Source organism: Lissotriton helveticus, chromosome 3_1 (assembly GCF_964261635.1).
Source record: "Lissotriton helveticus chromosome 3_1, aLisHel1.1, whole genome shotgun sequence".
NCBI classification, from domain to species: domain Eukaryota; kingdom Metazoa; phylum Chordata; class Amphibia; order Caudata; family Salamandridae; genus Lissotriton; species Lissotriton helveticus.
The window spans coordinates 42,517,720-42,544,306 of NC_136061.1; the positions used below are offsets into that span (position 1 = coordinate 42,517,720).

Genomic DNA, 26,587 nt, shown 5'->3' on the forward strand with positions numbered 1-26,587 from the left:
AAGTGTAATTTAATAATAATAATAATTATCGCCGCTTTAGCGGCCGTTTTCGTCCGCTAAGCGGCGATAATTCTATCGCCCTATTAGCAAGCTGTCGTTAACTGATGTTAGCGACAACTTTGAGGCGATAGCGAGCAGTTTGGGACCCGCTTTACATGTCAGCGATATTTATCGCTAATGACATGCAAAGTGGGCGTACCCAACCTGTTAGCGACTCAAAACAGTCGCTAACATCGCTATCCCCTGTTATCAACGCAGGCTTAGCGATGGAAATATTCGCGCTGAGCGCGAATATCTCCAAAAGCTAACGCCTGCTCAGACCAGTTTTTAGCTAATATATCCAATGGGAGGTGGATATTATAGCTAAGACCCTATTGGTGTTAATGCGTGAATATTGCTGTATTCTCAGCAATATTCACACATTTCCCCGCTATCGCCGGATATTTTATCGCTTTAGAGATAAACGTTGCTAATAGCACGTGATCTCTGCGATAATATCCGGCGATGCGCGGCGATAAAAAAAACCTCACTAAGCCCATTTAGCGATAAATATCGCTAGTTGTTGGTAATATGCCCCCTAATTCGGGGCTCTGCGGATACGCCTTCCGAATTTTTGAGGTGCTTAAGGGTTTGTCTAATTATTAAAAATAAAATGCATGCCAGGGATAGAAAACAAATGAAATATGGCTCCTCCATGTAAACTGCCCCTTAATAAAGGAAAGAGTTGGGGAGTGAGGCCCAAGATGAAGAGAGACCTGGGGCATAATGCCACCTCGGCCCTCCTCTCCCCCGTCCCAGCCCTGGCCATGGGTGACGATGATGAAGACCCCTGCTGCCGAGTCGTGAAGCCTGTGGGGCACATCGCACGTGCACAGACTCAAGGCCACTGGTGCACTCCAGGTGGGACACAACAAACCTGAAAGTCAACTTCCAAATCCTTGCAGCGGAATGTCACTTATGGAGTGTGATGGGCAAACCAGTCAAGAAGTAAAAAACACAAAATTGAACAACCGAGAAATATATTGGGCTCCATGAGCTTTAGGGGGGGGGGGGGGGGAGGGGGCTCAGGTCCTATGATACATGGACAACATTGTAGTTTAATAAATCAAACACAGGAGAAGGTTTTGCACAGCACACATCCTGAAGACATGCATTTTGAGGTCCTCTTAAAAAGGAGGGAAAGTTAAATAAACAAATTTGCCTAGGGTTATATATATTGATCGACCCCCACCCCCGCCTCCCCCTTCCGAGCGCCAGCCTGCTGGCATCAATGCAGCCTTCGGTCACATCACAGACCAAACTTAGTGGTCCTTGAGAAAATGTTTGTGAGTACCCATGAACTGGCAGAATTAACTAACCAGGAGGGGCCCGTGGGGGTCCTGTCCTCTACCAGCCCGTCCCCCCCTGCCCATGGGATCCTGGCTCCCAGCCCCTCCCAGTCCACTCCTAGGTAATGACCACGAACAGCCTTAACAAGGCCATCCGAGCGCCAACGGCCATAGAAATGAATGAGCCATGGTGCGTCCATGGCTCGATGTCTTCCAATGGATGTTCAGCACCCTGGAGAGCACCGGAAGTGACGAACACGTCTTTTAAACAGGAGTAATCTGTAAAGGTGATAAGATAGCGCTGGAGCCTGCGTTGCTGCGTCCAACCCTATGGATCTGTAGTTGCCAAGCCTGAGGATGACGAAATGGACAGAGATGGTGTCAAATGTGTTGTTTACAGTCCGGTCTGGGGTTCAGAGGACACACACGGGCTGGTACCCCTGTCTCTGATGCCGCTCTCAGGATGCTCAGTCTCTCCGAGGCTTTCCCCACCGTGACAGCTTCAACGTTGGGGTCTTGAGATGTAAATGTAAATGTAAATGTCATGGTACTTATAGAGCGCACTGTCACCAGACGGTCACCTTGCGGTGTCGCCTATACAGCTTCCTGGCGCTGATACTCATACCGTTGTGGAACTCCTCCTGGCTTTCCCTGTGAAGTGTCCACTCCTGGGCACCTCCAGGGTGAAGCCAGGCATCCTTAGGGCCGGTGTGGTGGCTAAGCAAGCTATTGCCCAGAGTTACAGCGTGGGGCCCGTGATTAGAATAGGCACCGAGGCGAGAATTAACAGGTCCGAGGAAATTGAGCCCGAGACCCCGCCGAGGCGGGAATCGAACCCTGGTCCCTGGCCAGAACTCTGCATCAGGGTCTGCCGCTCTAACCATTGAGCCACACTCCTCCACACAGATGTGCATGAGGATGGTTTCCAGTTCCAACGGGTTGAGGGCGCTGCTCCCAGTTGTGTGCTGAGGGGCAGATTGAACAAAATGGCGAGAAGCGAAGGAATGGGCAGGAATGCGCCGTACTTAACAATTCATGGAGAATTTCTGTCATTTCCCAGCGCTGGTCCACATTGCGGTGCTTAGCGCCAATGCAGATTCCCTCGCTCCACGGTGAAAGGGGGCCTGTGTTGCAGGCAGGATTGTTTTTGTGCAGGAGTCGGAGGCGGAGGAACATTGGTTGCGACCCCCCCATACCCCTCCCAGGGCCAGGGTCAGCTTTTCTTCACAATGGGCCCACTTCATGAAGGTGGCACCACAGATGTGGGAGTAGAGGAGTCTCTGCCTCTGCCCATCAGCTTCCTGGGCGCCCCTTTAGTTGGCACCCTTGGGTCGCTCATTGAAATCGATGCCGGACTCTGCCTGCCTATATAGCTCCATGAAGCGCGCCCCGCTGTCTGAGGGTCTGCATTGGTCCTGATGATGCTACACTTCCGGTTCTAGCCTGCGCGCAGCCTGCAATTAGTTTTCCATCCATATCAATTGGCAGTTGATTTTCACTAATTACCCAACCCAATTGATTTATCACGTGGTCCCACTACCAATCTGTGAGATAAATGAGACATTAACAGCCAATATCTTTATAACTACCCTCATCTCAAATTATTGTCACTGAGGACTCAATAATGTAACCTTTTTTTATTTCGACCGTAGAAGGCTGCCCCAATGGCGGCCTCAGAATTCAAATTGGCCAATCAGACCCTTCAAGGATCTCCTGGCCTCTCGCGTCCTCTCGCGTCTCGCCAGGGCTGAAGAATTCCATTTCCTCCAAAGTGAATCTGATGGACCCCCCCCCCCTGTACTTTGCAGCAAAGGATGTCACACCTTTGCAAGTGGTCAGGTCACGCGGACAGGGAGAATTGTTTCTAGTTGAAGAAGTTCACTGGTTAATGCTTGAAAGAGGAACAAATACCGAATTATAGCATTTTGCTCCGACCATAAATTGTTTCTGAATCGCCTATTAATCCACATTTGTTTTCCAACAAAGACTTAAACCTTTTGATGCAACAAAAGACAGCGATAGATTATACGACAGTCCAGGAGCAAGCATTAACAAACCCAAGCAAGTGTGTGAATCCTAAAATAAAGTTCTTCCAAAAGCACCTTCAAAATACCGAAATTCTCTAAAATTAAAATATATCCCTCTTAAACAGAAATAAACATTTCAAGAACCATAAAAACCATGAAAAAGATTTTAAAAAAAGTAATGACATTCACTAACCAACTCCCTAAGAGTCAAACTTTAAAAACAGTGCGATAAACCTATAAACTACCAGACACAATTCAAAAAATTGAAAGAAAAATTTTAGGACGTCAAAGTCTGCTCTGAAACCCAACATGACATATCCCAGGCACACCCCAGCAATCTAAAAATGAAGCAATTATTCGACACACAAAAATTTATAAATCTTAAAATATTATTTAAAAACAAAATAAACCCTTCATAAAATAACACAATATATACACCAAACCAGAGGGTCTGATTCTGAAGATGGCAGGAGGGCCGTCACCTGCCAGGGCGGAAGTGCTCCTTACCTCTGCCAGCCTGGCTTGACTACAGCCCGCCATGTTTTAAGAACAACTTGGGAGTATAAAATCTCTTGTGGTAGATCTGTCCTTGGACCTGGCGGTATGGGAACAGGGATTGGGTAGTGCCCAGGAGCCGCCCATTGCCCTTGATACAGCCTACAAAACCACAATAGAGCAAGTGAGCCAATACTTTTTATTTAAAGGGAAAAGCCATAGAGTTAAAAACACACCTCCCATCTCTAGTAATCCCTGGTACTCGGCCCAGTGCAAGGGAAAAAGGAAAGAGCTAACAGCTGCCCTACTTAAAAAAGATCCCTCACTAGTTAGAGCGGCTAGGAAGGACTATTTAAGGGTAATGGCACTGGCCAAACGAGAGTGGGAGGAACAACATTGGCAGGACCTAAACTGTGCAGTCAGCATGAGGAACTCAAGGTTATTCTGGGACCTTATTAATAAAGCTAGGCAGCAGAGCGCTCAGCCTTTAGCCGCCCACATAACAAGCCAGCAATGGTTTGACCACTTTTCGGCACTATATGGTGGAACTGAAGTCCCCTCCTGTCCAACGGTAGCTAAAAGGTGGAGAAGGGGAACTTATAGGGGAGCCTGAGGACCCATTCTCGCCCTCGGAAGTAGTAGTGACCATCAGACATCTGACCCGAAGAAGGCGGCTGGCCCGGATGGGATCCCAGGGGACCTTCTGATTGAGGAACCTAAGGCTTGGGCCGAATTAATTGCCACTATAATGAATCTGATTGCCAGGGGCCACCCCGTGCCAGACTCTTGGAAGGGGGCAGAGGTGGTCACTGTGTTCAAAAAGGGGGCTAGAGAGGACCCTGCCAATTACAGACCTATCAGTCTGATAGACGTAATCCAGAAAGTGGTTGGCAGGGTCATCATCTGAAGGGTTGGAGCATGGATGGAAGAGGAACAAATTCTCTCCCACCTCCAAGCAGGATTCCGCCAGAAGGTGGGTACGATGGACCAGGTCTTTCGCTTTTTTGTCATCTATTGGAAGTCAGTTACCATCAAAAGGGGTAGCCTTTACATGGCTTTCATAGATCTCAAGACGGCTTTTGACCTGGTCCCTCGAGTAAAGCTGTGGAAGACACTGGAGAAGATGGGTTTCCCCGGTTCGCTTCTGAGTTTTATTGTAAGGCTCCACGAGGGGAATTATGCGAGGATCAGATGGGGCACCTAGGGCCAGCTGACAGATAGGGGGGCCCGTGAGGAGGGGAGTACGCCAGGGATGTGTCATGGCCCGACCCTCTTCTCTTTGTTTGTGAATGGAGTGGTGGATCATCTGAGAGAGGAAGAGGCGGATGCACCATCCCTGGCGGGGGAAAGAATCCCCACTCTGCTCTTCGCGGACGACACCATACTGATCTCTAAATCCCCGGTGGGACTTCAAAAGCTTCTGCACCGATTCAGCACCTTTTGTACAGATAGAGGACTTACTATTAACACCTCGAAAACTAAGCTCATGGCTCTCGCACCCTCTAAAAGATTTAGAAATAATTTTACGCTCAATGGGGCACCCTTGGAGTTGGTTGATTCATTCGACTATTTGGGGGTGCGGATAAATAGTCAGATGAATTGGAAGGACCACCTGGCCAAAATGTTACTTGGCCATAAAAGAGTATCAGGGGTGACCCTGAGGGAGCATCGGGAGTCAACGAGTAAACCTGTGGCACCGGTCATGGCCATCTATGAGGGCCAGATACTCCCGGCCGCATTATATGGCTCCGAGCTGTGGGGGTTTGAAAATGTTTCTGAGCTAGTTGTAGCGGAAAATAAGTTTTTGAGGGACGTGGTGGCTCTTCCCATTTCTACCCCGCTAATTCCTTTGCGGCTAGATCTGGGCAGGCGATCCTTCAAAGATCTAGTGCGGCTGCGCCCTCTACTGTTTTGGGCTCGGTTGCGAACGACCAGGGAGCTTGCTAAATACGCTGCTGGGCTGGATGAACTAATACTGCTCGACATCGGTAATAAGATCGGGTAGTTGAGCAACGTGAGGCAGTTGGTGGTGCAATTGGGCCTGAGAGATGTGTGGGTGAGTCAAATGCCACCCCCCAAACTGGTGATTAAGAAGTTATACTGGGACTGGGTCCAGGCAGAGGCAACACGCAGTGGGGTTGGGGGTTTACTCACTGAACGGTTTTTAGAGTTCAAATGGTCCAGAAAGTTGGAACCCTTCCTCGACCTTATAGCCAAGCCTCTGGACAGAGCCCTTTATTTAAAACTCAGGTATGGGACCCTTCCGGTGCATGAGTTCATCACGGGGTGGTCTAACGCTGGTGGTCCTGCGCGCCCCTGCCCGGGTGCGCGGCTCCAAAGGAGTCTGTGGCGCATTTACTTTTTGCCTGCCCCGCTTATAAAGTTGCCAGGAAGGTCTGGTTGAAACCAGTATGCACGGGGTTGGGTTTGAGGTGCCACAGAATGGCCTTACGAGTTCTCACTACTGACCCGACATCCTCTGCCATGGTATGCGGGGTGGCTAAATATTTGAGCAGTGCATGGCTGACTTGTACTAGGAGGATGAAGCTATACTCCACCTTGCCAAATTGCTAGCAGGCCCTATTGGCAGGTCGTTATGATGATGACTGGATGGATTGAAGTCATTCTAACCATATGTAATAATGTAATGATGAGGATGTTTGACTGGGGTCTCATAATAATCACCCAATGTATTGTATAATGTGTAGGCTTGACCTTTTTAACAGGGAATTTTATTGTCGATAGTTTTTATTAATGTTTCACTGTGTAAAATGCACTCTTTTATGGTGAGAATTTTTACCGAATAAAGATAAAGATTAGTTTTAAGAACTCCACTGGTTTGTGTTTTTTTTCAGCTTTACAACTATCTCGAACGTTTATTAAAAGCTTTAAACTTTGCCTCGACACTTCTGCATGAACAGTTGTATGTTACAACGCTTTCTGTCGTGCGTGCCTTTATTTAATACTAACAAAATGCTTCTGCTTGTTATATCCTGTTTTCTTTATTCATGGAAAATATCATTGTGCATTGAAAAGCGTTACAAACAATTTAAATGAAGAGAACAATTCTACGCCTACTTTCCGGTTGATCTGGGGTGAAAGTGGGAGTAAAATTGTTGAAGTTTGCAAGCTTCACAAAGGTGGAAAATGGGGATCTTTGCTAAACATCCCCCGGGGAAAAAATGTCCCGTCTCATCCGGTGCTGCCCCAGATGGGGCATGTGTGTAGACACTCTGTGGACAAGAGGAGGCTGTGGTGACCCCTGCCTGTTCCTGGTCTCGAGGCTTCTTAAAAGGGCCTTAAAAGGCTCCAGGTGAAACCTTTGAACCTTGTTGTGTCCAAAAGTTGTGGCAGCTTTATGAGACAATTATACTGACCCTAGAAATGCAAAGTTCGTAAACTGTGAAAAAAAAACAGCATTGGCAAAACCGATAGGTCTTGTACTTGGCTGCCAGTGCAGACCTTTTGGCCTTGCCAAGGCTTTTGTGATGCTGTTCCCATCAGCTAAAGAAAGAAAAAATTGAATGACGAGTACGCATGTATTCATCATCAGGCATGGTGCAGTGGTGGCGTAGCCTAGCGACATATACTCATGCACATGTCACGCACACAACATGACACAGCTACCTTTTTAATTTACCATACCCAATTTGGAGAAGCAAAGAAAAAACACAATAAACTTTAAATATGGATGTTAGCGACACACCTCTTGCATCAAGGGGAGCGTTTTTTTATTTTTTGGTGTTTCTCAAGTGAAGAAAAGGTGAATTATAATTAAGGCTCCCTGTTTTCCGATTATACTGATTTTTACTGATAAATACAGACAGAAAAACAGTTATTTTCTTGGCTGTATATATTTTTAAATGTGATTAAAAACTGAAATTGTTTTTTTTTTGAGTGATTCTAAATACACTTTGCCATGACTGCCAGGTCAATAACTGTGGGAATTAACAGGTAAGGGTGTTAAAATAAAGCAATTTTAGTTTAGAGGCTTAAACAGCAGAAGATATAAACAAGGCTGATACTAAATTGTGCATATTTTCATAAAAGTGCATTGATTTGTCTTCTGCGGGTGTTCATATCACTGAAACCTGGCAGGCATTCAAGCACGACTGCATAGTTATTGATAAAATGTATGTGGAAATAAACCAGTTCCAGCTTTACTTTTTTTCACAAAATCTATAATAAATATGGATAAATACAGATACATTTGACAAAAAATAAATATGGATTAATACAGATGGAAATTACAAAAAATAAATACCATAAAACTGGAGCCCTAATTAAAATTTCCTCCAGGTTACCAGCCAGTGAGGTATGTTTAGTAGCCGTAACCTTGGACAAAGATGAAAAGCAGTGCTGGATCTTTTCAGAGAAGGCAGTGAATGCTCACATCCTCAGTTTCAGTCAACATGTTTCAGCCATAGTGTCTAAAAACCCATAAGGTCAGTATGGCCTTCTTCAGGACCTGAAGAAAGCCACACTGACCTTTTGGGCTTTTAGACATTATGACTGAAACATGTCGACCGATACTGAAGACATCTGACACGGCTTTTAATCTTTGTCCAAAGTTACTGTTATTAATCAGGCATTGTGGCACACTCTTGACACGCTAGGCATCTCGAGTGGGACCCCAATGATGAAGCATGCCATCTACTAGGTTAGTGGGTGAGGGGTCTTTTAAGAAAAGCTGATAGGTTTCTCACTTTTCTTTGTTGAGTGCACACTGGAGGGGGCTGTCCGAGGCTCAGGACAGGGAGAAGGGACCTGTTTGCGCCCTACACTGGACAGGCCTTTGAAATATGGCTGCAAAAGTGCCCTGTCCCTGCAATCCACGTAACCCAGCTACATCTTGGGGGCTTCACTAGTGTCGAGCGAAGAGCACAAGGTGCGCCTGCCGTCTCAGCCGGGAGCCTCTTTCAATGACCCACTTGGAAACCATCAACTCTACAGCGCTGAGACTGCCAGAGCCTTCATATAAAGTTGATAGAATGAGGGCCCAAGGGAGCTGTCTGAGAGTGAAATATGTAACTTAGGGTGAGGAAGGTGCAATCCGCTGGGTTTGAGAGAGAGCGAGTGAAGGGCTGAGGGTCGATCACTGACCCAGGCAGAGCTCTGAGCTGAAGACATGGACTCTGGGGTGAGGAGAGGGCAGGACGGACGTCAGCAGGGAGAGGTAAAGATGCCCAGCGTCACCCTGTGATGTAATGGGGTTAATGCATTTGTATGACATGACACCAAAACTAGGCAATTTACCCTTGTAATAACAAACTGGCACATGTAGTCAGGGACGTGGCTGGCAGCAGTGCAGCTGGTGCAGTGACACCGGGGACCATCAGTCATTCTCATTAGATTCTGTTTTTCGTTGCAAGGCTAGGTGATGGGCAGAGACGTAGCTTCCATTGGTGCAGCAGGGGCAGTGGCACCGGTGCCCACAGGCCTGAGGGTCCCACTGAACCCTGATTATTGCTGTATTTCACAGTTCAAACAACGGCCGGGGTCTCATTTCCTTCCTTGCAATAGGGCCCCTGGAATGGAATGGAATATGTTTTTGTAGAGCGCGATAGCTACCCGCAGGCGTCCTAGCGCTATAACTGAATACGGTAGGATGACACACCCTTGACACACTGGCTACTCCACCAGTGACAGGGCCCGGATTCCTCGCTAGCATTGGGGCCCACGGCGCCTTTGCCTCATCGCTGAAGTGCATGCCGAAGTGTAAAGTCCCTTTTCACCTGACATTTCCATAGCGAGGGCACACTTTATTGAGCTTCACCTTCATAGACAGACCCTAAGAGGCCCTTGACTTTCACTGCGTCCTAATTGGTGGTTGGTCGGAGAGGGAGGGGCATGGCTGGACTGCCTGTAGCAGGCACCGGGCATTTCCCTGGTGGGCTGCCAGGGTTGGGGTCTGGTTTTGGGCCCCTGGGGGCCAATTTAGTTTTATTGCCATTTTTTGCAGCAAAGCTGCAATATTGGCCGCTGTAATGAAATTGTCCGAAACCGGCCGTGGCAAACAGCTCGGCCGCATCCCCAACACCACGGGGGGCGGCGAAGCACTTAACCAGGGCCGGTTTTGGTTCCCACTCCGACCCTGGGTGGGGGGGGCTCTTTTGATGTAGGCTGGTGGGGGCTGGACCAGGGCCTTGCTGCATTACATGGAGGGGATGGTACACCTCCCATCCCCTTCGCCACCCTCATTCTGATAGCCTTTCGCGCTGCCAGAAAAGGTCAGGGTTTAAAAGGAATCGATGCATGTGCAAATCAGCCCCATTCTGGCTTAAAGTGGATCGATTGTGCGGATAAATCTCGATGGCGCTGACAGGCGCCGCCGACACCCCCGCTGCGGGATGGCAGGTCTCCGGTCTCTGCGGACCTCTAGAGATGTGTCTCTCCATAATCTGTCCGCAGGGAGAGTCCATGCTCTCTGCTGAGACCCCAAAGCACGACCCAGGAGTTTACAGACTTTTCTGTGAGCGGCCGATCGATTGCTTCAGTCTGCGCGCCTTGACTTTCACCTGAGTGCTCTTATGAGGAGAGCTCGGACAGAGCTGGAGACTGGACGGAGTGTGGGACTGCAGTGGACACTGGAACTGAGAGGTTAACCCATGCCGAAAGTATTGGCTTTCAGTACCTGTGTCTACATCTAGGTCATGTGAGCGCAGTATGAGTGTAAAGATAGAGCTGGAGACTAGACAGACTGCGGTGCAGGAGCGGACAGTGAGAATGAGAGATTAAACAACAGCAGAAGTATCTACCTGCCTTTAGTGTCTATGTTTACGTCTAAGTAATGTTAGCATAGCAGATAGTTAAAGAATCCTCCAATCCGGATCGTATAACACCTGTCATGACTCCCTCTCAGGCTCTATGCGATGAAGTGAATGGTTTCTTCATGAACAAAATTACGATAATACAAGATGCCATTATCCCTAGTCTACAGGACCGGACATTACACCAGCATCAATCTATCAATCGATCAATCAATCAGGGAAGTGTAAGCGCGATACTCACCCATGGGGGTCTCAAGGTGCTGAGGGGGGTCCGCAGATCTGTTTAGTCAAAGAGCCAGGTCTTGAGGGTCTTCCTGAAGGTGTTCAGAGAGGGGGCGCATCTGATTTCTGCCGGTAGCTCGTTCCAGGCCTTGGCTGCAATGTGGGAGAAGGATCTTCCGCCTGCTCTGGCTCTATGGTTGCGCGGGTTTTCGGCCAGTGGGAGGTTGGAAGATCGGAGGTTTCTTTTGGGTATGTGGAAGTTGATTCTGTTGTTGAGGTATTTGGGTCCGTTGTTGTGGAGGCATTTGTAGGCGTGAGTGAGGATTTTGAAAGTGACTCTTTTCTCCACGGGGAGCCAGTGGAGACTTTGTTGGTGTTGATTGATGTGTTTGTGTTCAGGGATTCTGAGGACGAGTCTGGAAGCAGTGTTCTGTATTGTCTGGAGTTTGCAGAGTAGTGACCGGCGTAGAGTGCGTTTCCGTAGTCCAGTCTGCTGGTGATGAGTGCGTGGGTGACTGTCTTCCTTTATACCAATCCAGTTACATTATCCACCTTCCAGAACATGAACTTAGATCGACTCACAGAATTAACTAATAAAGTAAAGTCCGGCTCGCCTAAAGATCCATGCCCTCCTAGAATACAAAAAGACATGATTATCAGTTTCCCAGATGCCACCCTTTCATTGCTCACCATGTCACTTGAGCAAGGTGCAGTTCTGCGTGCTTTGAAAGACGCAGTCCTAATCCCGCTTTAAAAGAAAGCCGTTGTGGATCCCCATCAATTGAACAATGACAGACCCATCTTGCTTCGTCTGTATCCAGCAAAAATTCTGGAGGCACACGTAGTTAAACTTCTCTGTGCCTGCACTGAAGAGACCAATTTCTTGGACTCCCATCAAACAGGCTTTCGTCCATCTCATTCAACTGAATCAATCATCATAAGCACGGTGGGCGACCTGAAGGAGGGGTCAGACAGGGGGGGCACACAGGCACTGGTCCTGCTCGATCTGTCGGCGGCATTTGATACCGTGGACCATAGGATATTAACGGATAGAATGACGACGGCAGGTCTGAGAGGAACAGCCTTAGAATGGATGAAATTCTTTCTGAGGGATCACACTTAATCAGTTAGTCGTGCACCCTCCAGCTCGGCCAGTGTTACCATCACTTGTGGGGCACCGCAGGGCTCTTCCCTATCCCCCTACGTGTTCAACCTCTATATCTGCCCCTTAATCCATTCCCTCCAACAAAGGGAGGTTAGGATATATCATTATGCAGAAGATATGCAATTGATTTTTCCAATTGACGAGACAGAGGACTCCAAAGCATTTTTTCAAAATACCATGTTATTCAGCAAAGATTGGATGAATCACAATCATCTCAAATTAAACTCTGATAAAACAGAGATATTTATCTCTAACAATAGCCTTCATCATTGGACCCCAGCACACGGGCCCGATACACTGGGAACTCCTCCGATCCCTAAGAATTCTGTCAAGAACTTGGGCATTCAAATGGACGCCAATCTATCTTTGCAGTCCCAGATTAGTTCGTCATCTTGCTTCTTTCAGCGGAGGAACTTCAAAAAAATCTGGAGATTTTTTACTAGAGAAGCAAGCATAGTTATTATGACGGCTATGATTGTGTCGAGGTTAGACTATGCTAACGCCATATATATAGGCCTCCCCGCGAATCAAATATACAAGCTTCAGCTGATTCAGAACCAAGCGGCTAGAGTTATTTTCCAACAACCGAGACACTGCCACACTGAGCCTTCGATGAAGCAGCTTCACTGGCGGCCCGTGGTCCAGCAGGCAATCTTCAAGACAGGCTGAAGGATCTTCAAGGCCATTCACAACACGGGCCCCAAATTTATCTCTATGAAGATTCATCCGTCCCTTCCTAAACGGAACCTCAGATCAGCACCAATGAATCTGTTGATGAATCCAAGATTTAAGCGTAAACGAATGGGTGGCTCACGTTTTTCTATGTTGGCCCCCAATTTTTGAAATCCTTGCCGATTGAGGTGAGGCTTATGACGGACTATATGAACTTTAGGGAAACAAAATGAAAACCTGGCCTATTGCTAGACTCTACTTCTGGGGTGGCTTTCAACGCCGCACCAAGAGACCTCTGGTGCACGTGCGCTCAACAAATTCCCTATAATATAAAATAACATAGTATGAGAGATAAGACAGAGCTGGAGAGGAAGTAGAGTCTGTGTTTCTACACTGGACACCGAAAAGGAGAGACTAGACGGTGTCTGAAGTATCTGCCTTCAGTACCTATGTTTTACCTCTACCTGTTGGTGACGTGCAGCACGAGCACAGAGGCTGAGCTGGAGACTAAACAGTCTTTATATATCTATTAACGCAGGGTCTTAAGAGTGTGTCTGCCAAGCTACCACTCAATTGAGGCATTACTATTTTTTGCATTCATGCGGGCAGCCTCCGTTGAGCTAGTAGAGCTCCAGCTCACCCCCCCATGTCTTACTTCCCTTACCCCCCACCCCACACCCCCACAGGCCACCGTGCCTCCTAGTCCGCGCGCAGCCGCTGCCAGGACACGCACAGGTCTTCACCCGAGGCCAGGGATGCAGTTGAGAAAGAACACATTCTGCAGCTCGGAGACGTCGACTAAAGGCCAGAGCTGTCCAGTTTGAACTGGGAACATAATCTGGTTCTTGTGCTGAATAAGTGTTTGCTCTAAAGCCCTTGGGCCTCGTTTGTGCTGCATCAAAACAGCAACAAAAAAACTCTTTTGTTGGACTTCATGTTCAGAGAAATACATAAAAATATAACACATTTCATCTGCTTGGTGGGAAATGCTTTATTTTGTGGCATCTCAGGTGGTTCATGTGACCCCTGAAGATGTCTCGGTGTGATCAGCTACAGAACTGAATCCTGGCCGGTGCACTGGAGAATAGCAATGCATCCTTATAGTGCTATGAAGCCCCGGACTGTAACAGAAAGCGCTGTGATTTGCAAGTCAATATTTTAAAGTTGTGTTGCACACAGTATGAGATCGGCTGCTTCAAACTGTGCAACAAGATTTGAGGCCAGATTTGAAGCTTTCCTGCCGTGAAGCAACCGAGCGTGTTGTGCTGCGTGGCACGAAAGGAAGAGAGCTCAAAGTCCCCGTATTTACAATGATATGGCGCTCGTACTCGCTTTCTGAGCACCAGTGCAAACACAGGCCGCCTAGCTCCACAAACACATGTGCAGTGTGTGCACTCTGACATAGGTAACCCTCAATCTATGTGCGCTGTACAGTGCAGTACACATGCAATGAGGGAAAAGTTTGGAGAACTAAAAATATTTCTCCTTTTTAACGCCTGCCTCAAAATGGCGTTTTTTGGCACAAGGCCCTGACTGCTATTGTTAGTAGGTAGGGCATTGCGCCAAAAAACTATTAGTGGCTCCATGGGAATGGCCATGTACCACCTACGGGACGCCACCTTGGTGCAAAGCAGAGGAAACACTACACTGCCTGTCTTTAGGCTACTTCCCAGTGGAAAAAAAGTTTTGCGCTGGAAAGTAAATCCCATTTCTAAACTTTGTGCCACTTTATGCAGCGCAAAGTTTTAGTCAATCGGCCCAATTAGTATCTAAAATAAAACAAGTGTGTTATATATTTTTGGTAGGGGTGGACAGAACTCACGAAGGTTTACTCCCCTGAGGAGTTACATGAAAACTGCGAGATTCCGCAGAGTTCTGTGAAGGGGCGGAGATGGGTACGTCGCGCGGCTCGCACAGATTTTTAGTGCTGGGAGTCGGTTCTGCACTGAAAAATCAGCAAAGATGACACCACGCAGCGCATCAAAGTGCTCTGCTTCTCACGTTGGTTTTGTAGCCGCTCCAGTAGCTTTCCTACTTGAGTGGATGTGCGTTGTTACAACGCATGCTTTCACTACGCATGCCTTTAAACGCAGGTTTTTCAACGCAAGTTGTTACAACGACTTGCGTTGGGGGGTGCTGGAAAGTGAATAGTTTAATTTACTATTCCAACTCCAGTCCCCGTAGATAGTAGGGAAGGTGTTGGATAGAATATTAAACTATTACCTATCCTAGAGCGCCCCCCAGCGCAATTCGTTGTAATGACTTGCGTTGAAAAACCTGCGTTGCAATGGCACTGCGTGGTAAAAGTTGCATCGTAAAGGATGTTTCCCTACTTGAGTGCAAGCTTTCTCACCGCTAACGGTCGCAGCTGTCCGCATTGGGAAAATCTAGTCGGTTGACCTCCTAGTGGCCTAAAATCGCACGAGGTGAGGGCAATTTTAGCTCATCAGCTTATCATTGGTGAGTCACACGTGAGAAATAACGCCACCATGCGGTGGTTGGCGAACTTTGGCTGGAACTCTGCATTACAAGCGTAACGTGGAGTTAGCAAAACTCTGCTGGTGGAGTGGATTTGATCACCCACCCCTAATTTTTAGTAATCTGCAATCAGTCTGCAATCAAACGTTTTTTAAGTTTGCATTAGGAGGGCACACTACAGAACTCAGCTAATAACACCCATACAATTCCTCTCAAAAAGTATCAATCTTTGCCACCATGAAGCCTCAAATTACCCTAATTAAGGACACACTGGCTCCCAATCAGACATAAAAATTGCTGATTAACCAACTATAAGGCACTCTGCTTTTTCCATGAGCAGGCCCCGTGCGGCTTTTGTGTTTACTTCCAAATCCAAGCCACCTCTTCATTTGGGATCTTCCGTCCTGCTGTCCGTCCTCTGATTGAGAAAGGCGTGTTGGAGTGCAGAGAGGGGTGTTTCATCTGTTTGACTATTTCCTTCACATGGAGTGTGCACTTCGTGGCCTGTGCAAAATTCATATCCACTCTATGTTACAGAAGGCTGTAATAACCCATCTATTTTATTGATTATTTTCATATCTGAATCTTGATATTTACAATTTATGTCTAAGCAGAGGCATAACACTGCCGCTTAAAGCAAATGCCTGTATGGTCCGTTTCTCAGAGTGCATGGTAAGACAAATGTAGAATTTGCTCTAATGTGAGACTTGTCTGGCTGTCTACCTGGATGGCGTCTGTGCAGGGGCAGTGGACCTGCACTACCCTTGTGCAGGCATAGCATCTCTGTGCCCTGCCTCTTCAAAACAGGGTCGTTTGGTAGTTTTGCAGCATAATGCCCATGCAACCTTATTCTGTGGTGAAACAAATCCTGGGTCTGTCAAAGAATAGAGAGAGAGAAGTGTGGGAGAAGTGTGGCTCACCGGTTAGAGGCGGCAGACCCAGAAGCGAGGTCGGCCTGGGACCAGGGTTCGATTCCCGACGCGGTAGGGTCGTGGACCAGGGTCAGCGGACTCGATAAATCTCGCCTCGGTGCCTCTCTGACCATGGGGTCCTACGCTGCAACTCTGGGCAATAGTTGCTTAATCTCCACTACGGCGGCCCACCCGCTGCGGGATGCCTGGCTTTCACCCTGGAGATACCCAGTAGGGGTTATCTCACAGGGAAAAGCCAGGACGGGTTCCCAAGGCAAGCGCCTTGATGCCTTCGGGTGATACGTGCGATATAAGTTGCAATACATTTACATTTACAATAGCATAATTCAGACTCTGTGAGTGAAAGATAACCAATGCCATTGCACAACGAAAACACTACTTTGTGCACTTCTTTGTTCCATTGTTACTATGACAAACCTGTGCCCTTGATGCCAATTTGGAGCCTCTCGTGCCCCATTTGGGTTGTCCCTTTCTGTACGCAGTCTGCGCTGGTTGCTATTCTAAGTAAAGACATTGAGGCAGAACCGTAACAGAGACTATGGCCCTTCTTATGAAAGGAACTTTGGAGATATTCATGAGAAATGTTGCATTTTATAATGCACATTGCCCCTCCAGGATTTAAAACAACTTTGATATTGTCGCACAGTTCATACTTTTTCAGTAAGGCTGCGCGTTGTTGGACAACAAAGACTTCACAACTGCGTGAGAGTCAACGCACGCTATCAGGATATGTTGGCCTTAGTCTTGGCTAGCTCACACTGCACCACCTGTACCCTAACCTGGCACGGTAAGTGGTGGCATACGCAACCTCAGAACATGGCAACCCAGACTCCCTAAGGAAAGCCTGGAAACAGATCTAAAACCCTTTTGTTTGGTAACACATGCAAGCACAAAGCACACTGCCCTCCTCAGCAGCATGGACATCGGGGCAGATATGACCCACCGCTTCTCGACAAACTAACAGTGACCTGAATTCACGCTCACTGGCACTAAGGACCGGATTACTCATATCGTCAACATGGCCGTTTGGTTAAATCCCCCCATCAGGGGAGAGGAGTTGGCCTAACGGCTAGGGCGGGCGGCCTCGAATCTGGGGAACTGGGTTCGAGTCTCGGCAACAATGCTGAACGTCCTGTGATTCTGGGCAAATCACTTAATCTCCCCGTGCCTAACAAAAATGAATGTGTCCTCATTTAACGCAACTGGTGCTTTGTAAAGCGCTCTGATACCCCATACCTTTGGGTCAAGCGCGTGCTACATAAAACTCCGTAAAATAAAAATGATATAAATAAATCCTGAACACCCCCAGATGGATTTCCCTTGAACCAAGGGCTAGGTTTGCTCCAGGCCGCCATGTTTGTGAGGCCACCTATGTAAATAAGCCACTCTCTTGTTTCAATTTACTGAACCTCTCACGCAGAGAGGACTCACCAGCATTTAGAAAGACCGAGATTTAGGACTGACCCGGATCAAAAACATTCCAAGGGAACTGCACCTATCAGTCAATCAATCGATGATTGAAGTGGATTCATATGGCATAGATAATCCCCCGAGTGGGTATTCTGGCCCTTGGAGGCCATAATGGTCCAGGTGAGTCAGTCAAACAAACAGATCTCGAGTGCTCTTTGGAATCCTAGAGGAGAGGTGGATTCCATCGCTGCAGAGGGCAGTCGTTCCAGGTTTTCACCGCGAGGTAGGAGATGGAGCGTCCTCTGCTGATGCTTTGGTAGTTGCAGAGGGGGTGTGGGCGAGTGAGAGGGAGGCAGAGCATGGTTGTCTGGTGGAATGAAGGTACTTAAGGCAGTGGTTGATGTAGACTGGTCCTTGGTTGAGCAGTGCTTTGGAGACGTGAATCATCGGCTTCAATTGGCATCTCTTCTGTATGGGCAGTTAATGAAATGTGCTGAGATGGGTGATGTGGTGCCATCTGGGAAGGTCACGGATGCGTCTGGCAGCGGAGTTCTGTATGGTCTGAAGTCTCTGCAGAAGAGTGCGTTGCTGCAGTCTAATTGGCTAGTGATTAGGGCCTCAGTGACGGAATGCCTGATGATGAAAGGAGACAATTAAACACTTTTCATAGCATGCAAAGTGTACGAAAGCAGGCAGAGGCAAATGCGTTGAAGTGTGCGAAATCAGGCAGAGGCAAATGCGTTGAAGTGTACGAAAGCAGGCAGAGGCAACTGCGTTGAAGTGTACGAAAGCAGGCAGAGGCAACTGCGTTGAAGTGTACGAAAGCAGGCAGAGGCAACTGCGTTGAAGTGTACGAAAGCAGGCAGAGGCAACTGCGTTGATCTGGGACTTCATGTTCAGTTTGCTGTCCAGGATTAGGCCGAGGATTCTGGCGTGGTCGGTCGGTGTGGGTGTTGGCTCTAGTTCCAAGGGGTGATGTTTTTGCCAAAGATTAGCACTTCTGTTTAGTCCGTGTTTAGCTTCAGGCCACTGTCCTTCATCCAGTTTGCGACGCCCGTCATGCACCTGTGGAGGCTGGTTCTGCTGGTGGCGGGGTCTTCTGAGAGCGAGAGCATGAGCTGTGTGTCGTCTGGGTGTGATATGCTTGGTACGTGGGCTCTGACGATGTTGGACAAGAGGGTGATGTAGGTGTTGAAGAGGGTGAGGCTGAGGGAGGCTCTTTGGGGACACCGCAGATGACGTCCTTGAGTTCGGAGGGGGTGGAGCTCGGCAGACCTTCTGCGTTCTTCCTGTGAGGAAGGAGGAACTCCACCTGCTTTCCGGGACTCCCTTCATCTAGATATAAGAACAAAACCTTGTCTCCTGTCCCTTGCATGCCATTTAAAAGTCCTCTTTTCTGGCTGTTTCTGAACTAAGCATTTCTTTTGGTGCTGAGTCATAACCCACTGGGTTCCTTTTCAAGATCCTCTTCCTGTGGCTCGCGCCGCCTCCCTGTTAGGGCCTTTTTCCCTTAAGTAGGGTTTCTGCTTCGATAACAGTAATTCTGGGCAAAGTTGAGCCGTTTATTCCACGTTTTCCCCTTGCAATTCTCACAAGGACAATGGGGTTTACACAGGCTGCAAGTGGCCCCCTGTGCGTGAACATTGTGCTCGAGGTACACACACACATCCTGCACCATGATATGTTCATCCGGGTTCTTTAGGTTCCCCAGGAAGTGTTTGTTTCTGCAGCACGTGCAGCCACACCACACATCCGGGTTCACCCTTTCTGGGAGACAGTCGTCTCCAGCCAAACCTTCCATCAGAGAAAGCAAAGTGTTTGAATGTAAACAGGAAATTTGTGAGCAGCATTTAACCCAATAATCATGATCAATACAAGGTTATGCTGGTGTATTAAAAAAGGTCCATGGTTTAGCTGATATATTGGCTTGTCTGGTTCAACGTTTTCTATCAAGCCCCTCTATTGCAGTGCTTAACTTGTGCCGGTGCATGCCGGTGCTCGGCTTTGGTACTTGTTTCTCGGCACTGGCCCTTTGTGCTGGTCCACCACATGATCGCACTTTCTTTCTATTTTCAAGCACTGCAAAGTAGCAGGTTTTTAAACTATCAATATACATTAAAATGAAGTCATAATTTTGAGCTTTGGGTTACAGAGAATAGACCAAGTTGACACATTTGGTATAGAGCGATGGTTGGCAGATGACAGTGGTACTGCCATTGGCAGCGCTGGCAGGGGTAGTGGCAGTTTCTTGTTGCAATTGCCTCCCGTGAACAACTTGGGTCTTGACACTTTTTTTTTTTACAAATTAAGCACTGCATAGTACAATTTCTGTCTGACATTCTAGGTTTCCTGCTGGCTCCCTGTGGGGTTTCTATCTTCCCTTCTGTTAGGCTCTTCTTCACCTGTTTGTGCTGTTGTCTAGTCTTGTCCTTCACAGGTGTGTGCTTGCCACTTGTTCTTTGGCTCGGTTAATGAGGGTTTCTGCTTGTTGTTTTGCTTGGGTACTGAGGGTTTCTTCTTGCTGCCTGTTCTTTTGCTTGGTTCTTGGAAGGTTTCTGCCTGCCAACTGTTAGTTTGCTCAGTTTTTGAAGGATACCACCTGCTATTTTTCTTGGTTCCCAGAGGTTTACTGCTTCCAGTCTGTTGTTTTGCTCCTGTCTTGACAGGCGTCTGCATTTCCGCTGGTGTGATCCCTGGTGACTGAGGTGTCTGCTTGCTGTTTGTTTTTATGCTTCGTTATTGAGGGTTTCCGTTTACCCCTGTTGTTTTGCTTGTTTCTTGACAGGTCTCTGCTTGCCTCCTGTTGTTCTGCTTGGTTCTGAAAGGGTTTCCGCATGCTGCCTGTTGGGTTGCTTGTTTCTTGAAGCATTTGTGCTTTCTGCTTGTTATTTTACTTGTGTTTTTTGAAGTGTTGCTGCTTGCCACCTGCTGTTATTGCTGCTTGTTCTTTTGCTTGGTTTTTGAGGGTTTCTATTTCCGCTGCTTTTTTGCTTGCTTCTTGAATCAATTCTACTTCCCCCAGTTCTTTTGACTGGTTTCTAAAGTGTTTCTACTAGTTCCCTGTAGTTTTTCTTGCTTCTTGAAAGGTTTCTGCTTGCTCCTGTTGTTTTGCTTGTTGCTTGACCCTTGTTGTTTTGCTCGTTTCCTGAAGGGTTTCTGCTTGTCTCCTGTTGTTCTGCTTGTTCCTGAAGGGTTTTTGCTTGGCTCCTGTTGTTTTGTTTGTTTGTCCCATGTTGTTCTGCTTGGTTCTAAAGTGTTTTCATGTTTTCCCTGCTGATTTGTTCGTACTTGAACGTTTTCTGCTTGCCCCCTTTTATTTTCCTTGAAAGGTGTCTGATTGTCATTTGTTGTTTTGCATGGTTACTGAAGAGTTTATACTAGTCCCCTGTTGTTTTGCTTGTTTCTTGAAGGGTTTCTGCTTGCCTCCTGTGTTTTTGCTTACTTTACTGAAGAGTTTCTACTAATCCCCTGTTGTATATAGGGTAGTTCATTGGAGAGATTCAAAAATCTATCTATCGATCTATCTATCTAGAATGTTGAGTCTCTCCAATTCACAAGTAATTGTAGATCAATAGTTACATATTGTGATACATAAATAAACGAAGAACCATTAGTATCCAATCAACTAACTGATATAAAAGCCATGCAGTGATCTGTATACACGTTCAGCATAGAACAATTTATATCTATGAACTATAAGTATTATGTACATTTGTTAAGCAGATTTAAAGAATATCTATATATTTAAATACATGATTACTATACATATTTTTTAAAGAAATTCAGATATCGAGATACAGACTGTTAATCAAATTGCATGTTTATATACGCAGGATATGCTGTACATTTGTGTTTGCGTATGGTGGTCATGTAGGGAAGAGACAATTCTTAAGTAGTCTTCTGAAGTTAAGACAGTTATCCGTGGATATTATATTGTGGGGTAAAGAGTTCCATAGTTTGGCTGCTTGAACAGAGAAGGATGTGCTAACTATGGTTTTTTTCTTGTGTGGTGGGATTTTGAGGCGAGGTGCCAATGTAGAGCGGGGGTTCCCTTGTTGAATGTGTTTGGTGATTTTATTCCTGATGAAGAGCGGTCCCGTTCTATGTATTGCTTTGTGGGGGATACAAAGCAGCTTGAACGTGGATCTTCTGCAACCGGTAACCAATGCAGGGCCTTCAAGGCAGGGGGGATGTGGGCTTGCGGCTTTACATGTAGGGGCGGTCTGGCAGCAGGGTTCTGAGTCTGTTGTTGTTTTTTCATATTTGATAAAGATGATCCGTGGTAGAGGCCATTGGCTTAAGACGGTACTAATAGACAGCACAAGAGAACGAGTGGCCTGGACATTGTGTGGAAATCCCAGGAGGGGGAATTTTCATAGTAATGAAGCTTGATTTTGTTAATTTGTCCACTTGGACATTCATTGATACCTTGAAATCCATGCTAATTCTGAGGTTTCTTACTTCCTTCGATATAATATAATGTATAATATAATCCACATTTGTAAAGCGCCAATCACCCGTAAGGGTCTCTTGGCACTGGGGGCTGTCGGGAAGGATTAAGAAAGCTATTGCCCAGAGTCACATGGTGCTGGGCTAATCTGCCACCGGCGCCGGGGATCAAACTGTGATCGCCAGATTCCAGAGTCCATCGCCCTGGCCGCTGCGCCACACCTCTTCCACCAATACTTATTTGATATTGTAGGATACTGTAGGTAGTGTTCCCAGATTGTCAGGTGAGGCGGCGAATGGGTCATAATTTTTCCAGTCGCCACATGTGAGTCTTTCCATTTTGGAAGCATTCAATTTGAGATGGCTCTGTGTCATCCATTGATCCACACCTCTGAACTTGAAGATTTGGGATTTTCCATTCAACTTGGGGCTTTCCCGTATTTGAGTGTCATCTAAATAGTTACAGCACGTGAGGTGAAATCCATTGCTCATTGCGGTAATGACTTCATGTAGATGTTGAAAAGCATGGGTGAGATGATAGACCCTTGAGGGACCCCGGCTTTTGTGAAGTACGGTTCGGAGGAGAAAGGGGAAGAATGGATGTCATTTGTTCTGTTTTGAAGGTGTTTTGAAGGTAGGATGTTATCCAGTCAACTTCGAAGAGTCTTTGTATTCAAGTGTCATGGTCAACTGTGTCAAAAACAGCTGAGAGGTCCAAGAGTGCAGCAACCCCGTTTCGGTCTATTGTTTTTCAGGGTCGTCCCAGATGAGGGCAGATTCTGAGCCTCTTCCTTCAAGGAATCCTGCTTAGGAGTCTGAAAGTATGGAGTTATATTCAGTGAATTGAGACATTGGGTGAACGCTGCTCTTTCCATCAGTTTGCCCGGGAAAGGCACTTTCGTTAATTGATCTGTAGTTGTCGGGGTCATGCTGGTACAGGTTAGTTTTCTTTAATAATGGGCGTATGTACCCCTTTTTAGGTCTTCTGGAAAGATTCCCGTAGTTAAAGAATAATTGATGATTCTTTTTACTGGCGTGGCAGCAGAGGTAGTTAAAGAATGTTCTTGAAGATTTGTGATGGACACGTGTCAGAGGGGAGGCCGGCTGGCCTGCTTGCTTTGACCCGATCCATAAATTGACTTTGTGATATTTGTTTGAAGCTGACGCTTCTGCTGCTCAAGGAGCAGGCCAGGTAATTGGCTGCCAGTCACAAGACGTGTTGATGCGCACAGTTCAGGATCGACAGGGCTGCTCCACATAGACATAGAGCCTGAGACCCCACTCCCCTTTCTTTGTTTAGGTAGCACTATAATCTCATGCTGTCAGTAAAGAATTGGATCATCTGACCCTTGAATAAAAGCGAACACAATGGGAGAAGAGCTCTGAATTCCACCTGGATAGCCCTCAATTCCAGCACATTAATATTCAGTTCCTGCTTTTCTGGAGGTCAAAGGCCTCTGGTCTGTAAGCCTTCCAGATATGGACCACACCCAAAGCATCCATTGCCACCGTGGGGATAGAAGGGTTTCTCTCGAGTGAGATTTCCTCCTTTCCAGGAGTTTACCTCCACTGTGGCAGACGTGTAGACTTCAATGGGTTCCATCAGGCCTCCCTTATGGAACCACTGTCAGCCTAGGCACCCCGGAAGAGCCCTCCTGTGCCAGTGCGCCTGAGTCTAGAGGAGGATACAAGAAGTAAACAGACACAGACCAAGCAAACAAGAGTGAGTGTGTGAAAGAGTGAGTGTGTTAGGTGAGGAATGAGTAACCAGTGAGCACTAGTATGTCATATTGTCGGGTACTCTCTGCTCACATATACCGTTAAGAATGCAGGCTCTTAGAGTAGCCGGCTGCTACAGAGGTACGCTCACTCAGTGAGTGAGCTTCACTAAGCCAGGGCAGCTACAGAGTGAGCGCCACGCGACATCCTATGATGAGTTTATCCAGTCTTTCTTCTCTGTTTGTTTTGCTGTGTCAGAGCCCCTAGTACAAGGGTGTGGTGATGGGAGAGGATGTGGTCCATCGGCTAGACTGCCGACTTTGGTGCTGGAAACCAGGTTCGAGCCTCGGGGTTGCGTCCACATCCTGTGATTCTGGGCAAATCACTTAATCTCCCCACGCCTGAATGTGTAATGTAAATACGGTACCCATGTAAAGCGCTCCAATACCTTCGGGTCGAGTTTGCGCTATAAAAATCTGCAAAAAAAAACAAAAAATCATATATAAACCCTCACATAGATATGAGAGTCCAGGCGAAGGAGCTTGTGGTGAGAATCCCTCTTTCTTTCAGCAGGAGGGGCTCTACTCTTACCATTTTACTCACTATCACTTTACAATTGAATCCTATGTAAATCTGGCTTTTTTTTTGTAGGTTTAAAGTTTATTGAAAAATAAAAAGTAGCATACATAGGTAAGAATATCAGAAATAGGAACATTAAAATGCAAAAAAGCCCTGTTAAATGAGAAATAATAAAAGAAGGGAGGGGGGGGGAATAAAGATCAATAAAATACAATAAAAATGAATACCTGAACCATACTTGATGTATGTAAGGTCTCCTGAGGCGGAAAGCCGGGAGCTGTGTTTGTGTAACTTTTAAATATCTTTTAAACTTTGAGAGTCACTTAACCTTGCGGACTATTCCCCCCACTCCCCCTCCTGGCACTTTGACTCTGGGCATTGTCTCACCTGCTCAGGCTGTGCAGCGGAGTTCAGCGCTGCCGCCATTCCCAGCGTTCCTCGAGGCCACGCCCCCTTCTTGAGGCCACGCCCCTTATTTAGGCCACGCCCACCGTCGAACATACTTAAGGCGCTGAATACTAGCGCCGGCTGATGTATGTAAGGTCTCCTGAGGCAGAAAGCCGGGAGCTGTGTTTGTGTAACTTTTAAATATCTTTTAAACTTTGAGAGTCACTTAACTTTGTGGACTATTCCCCCCAGTCCCCCTCCTGGCACTTTGACTCTGGGCATTGTCTCACCTGCTCAGGCTGTGCAGCGGAGTTCAGCGCTGCCGCCATTCCGGCGTTCTTTGAGGCCACCCCCCCCTTCGTGAGGCCACACCCCCTACATCTACCACCCGCCACTATAAATCATGTGCTTACCTCGGAAGCACAGCGGACGAGCGCAGCGGGCGCGTCATTGGCGCGCTGGAGGTGCACCAGAGGTAAGCCCGTCTGCGCCCGTCAGCGCTGAGGAAGCACCAGACGCCAGACACCCTGACACTTACCAAAACGGTAAGATAATGTATTCTAAACTAGAGCTACTTAAACTACATCATCCTAAGCAAGGATGCTCCAACTTCAACCTGGCCAACACAAATGCGCCCCAAGCTTGCTTATGTGGGTTCTCTCTTACAAATCCAGATCGACAAACATCCCATACCGTTGCCAAGCCCTCAGTGATTAAAATTGGTCAGTTGAATGTTCGATCTATGTCGAAACAACACGCCGAAATCCACGATCTAGTCACTAACCATGCCCTCGACATTCTTTTTCTCACCGAGACGTGGCTTCAAGATGACATGGACACTGTCCTTAATCTGGCCACCCCTACAGGATACACCACCCGCACGGTCAATAGAAACTCCAGAGGTGGTGGAATTGCCATAATGACCAGATCGCATCTTACGTGCCAGCTAACTAAAGCAGATATTAAAGATAGCGAGTGTGCACGCTATAACATCAAAATCAATCCCCAGCTTAACATGGTAGGACTCCTGATATATAGGCCACCAGGAACGGATGTTAAATTCACTAACTCACTCCTCGAGTACCTATGCTCACAGATCACTGAAACTGACAACTTAACTATTATTGGAGATTTGAACATCCACTTCGACCGTAAGGGAGACTCAAAGATCAATACTCTACTAGCTGATCTGGAGGCCCTTCAACTAGACCAACTTATACAGGGCCCTACCCATAGTGGCGGCCATCTCCTGGACCCCATTTTTATGAACATAATTAATGCGCAGGTCAAAACGCCCAGCCCTATGACCTGGACTGACCACTGTCTAGTAACTATGTTAATACCCTGCAAGAACATCCTGTTTACTAAGCCCACTCAGCAGGTTCGAAAAAGACCCTGGAGAAAGCTCCATATAGAGGACTTCCATGCACTCCTCACTACCCCCCCCCCCCCCCAACCTAGCGGAGATCCCGATCATGAATACGACAAATTTTGCGATTGGATTAACCAAGCCCTGGACACCCTTATCCCAACTAAATGGATCAAAGCTCGCGCCCACGATTCCAGTCCCTGGTACAACAAGGAACTCTCCGCACTGAAAAAAGAGTCCAAGAAAGCCGAAAGATGCTGGAGGGAAAACTATGACCCCGCCCTTAAAACTCTGTACACACAATTGCAAAAAACTTACCACCGAAACATATGCAGGACCAGGGCAGCCTACTACACCACTGAGATTAAGAACAGTCATAATGCCTCTAAAACTATCTTTAAAATTCTTAAAGAACTCAGTGCTAAAAAAACAGTGGCTAATCCTAACACCTCATCTGCATTATGCGATAACATGGCCTCTTTTTTCTTAGAAAACATTCGGAAAATTTATATCACCTTTCCCTCCACCTCTGACCTCATCCCATCCAATGACCCCAGCAGACCCAACCTCGCTAACATCCCGGCC

The 26,587-nt window shown here is 47.1% G+C and overlaps 1 protein-coding gene across 1 annotated transcript in view; it reads left to right on the forward strand.

The window, feature by feature from the left end:
• ASIC4 (acid sensing ion channel subunit family member 4) overlaps nt 1-26,587 on the forward strand; it is a 1,267,902-nt gene that overhangs the window by 49,383 nt on the left and 1,191,932 nt on the right. The gene's annotated exons all lie outside the window — the stretch shown is intronic.